Source organism: Adiantum capillus-veneris, chromosome 9 (genome assembly GCF_014529385.1).
Source record: "Adiantum capillus-veneris isolate H3 chromosome 9, ASM1452938v2, whole genome shotgun sequence".
Lineage (NCBI taxonomy): Eukaryota > Viridiplantae > Streptophyta > Polypodiopsida > Polypodiales > Pteridaceae > Adiantum > Adiantum capillus-veneris.
The window spans coordinates 31,658,583-31,659,796 of NC_140939.1; the positions used below are offsets into that span (position 1 = coordinate 31,658,583).

Sequence of the window (1,214 nt, forward strand, 5' to 3'; positions counted from 1 at the left end):
TGGCTTGACGATTCTGGACAATGAGCTTGACGATAACGCGCAGGCCCTTCTAGTCCTTGGTAGTCTCCTTGGCGATGTCCTCTCCTACCTTCTTGGGCGATAGACCCAGAGGCCCCCCGATCTTGGGCGCCAATGAAGAGGAAACTCCAACTTCCCCTCCAGTTAAATGAACAAAAACAACCTCCTCATATTCTTGCTGCCCTTTCTTTATCAGCATTGCATCTTCATCGTTGGTGCAACACATGCATCACTCATCTTTGTGTCTACCGTCTAGTGGAGTTTACGGGTGGCTCCCTCAATGGTGACATTGAATTGGAGCAGGACTAGAAGTAAGAGAGAAATTAGTGCCACTATCCTTGTGATCAAAGCCCTCAAGGAGCCCGAGCGCGATAGGAAGAAGATGAATGCAATGATGCAGCTGCTGCTCCTCGCGGGACTGAAATAGTAGCTAAATGTGTTATAATTATTGCTCAAGAACGAGTACTGTTGTGGTGGGCGCCTGTGCTTTGGTGTGAACACAGCCTCTGAAGACAACTGGAGCTGCTCATGATTAGTGCTAAGAGCCTTGTTAATCCGCTCTGAGTTTCGTGCAACAATTATCTCCCTTCCTAATCTCGAAGAGGGAGAGCTCTAACAATCAAATTCCTATCCATTTAATGCATAATTAATACCACAATGATGAAGGCGACTGATAGAAACAGCAAAGATGCCATCATTTTTATTTATGACATTGTTATACTGCAGGTGCTCCTCATGGTTGGTGGTCAGTGGCTACTCTCATAATTGCAATGTCATAATTCCTCTTAGTAATCTTACCATGCAAGCTGCTACAGCACTCGATTGCATTTTTCTTCTTCTTCTGTTTGCCCCTCATTCCTAGCATTGGCGACAGGATTTTGCTCCATGCTAGTGTGCCACATGAGCTCTTAGCTGGTTTCCGACCTGTAGATTCCTCTTCCTTCTCCTTATACATTTAAGAACATCAAGAACAATGGCAACATTTCTCTCGATGATGTGATGAGATTGCCCGTGTGATGCATCCCTATTCGATGGCAAAGGAGCTCGCTGGCACAGTAAAAGAAATTCTCGGCACTGCGTTTTTGTGGGTTGCTTTGTGGATGGGAAGGATCCCAAGGATTTGCAAACAGAGATTGACGATGGGGATGTTGAGATTCCAGAGAGTTAGATTAATTAATCTTAGGTAGGTGCCGCTC

The 1,214-nt window shown here is 45.5% G+C and overlaps 1 pseudogene; it reads right to left on the bottom strand.

Annotated features, from left to right (window-relative positions):
• Positions 1–270: 270 nt before the first annotated feature.
• On the bottom strand, positions 271–883 carry LOC147450296 (uncharacterized; annotated as a pseudogene).
• Positions 884–1,214: the final 331 nt, after the last annotated feature.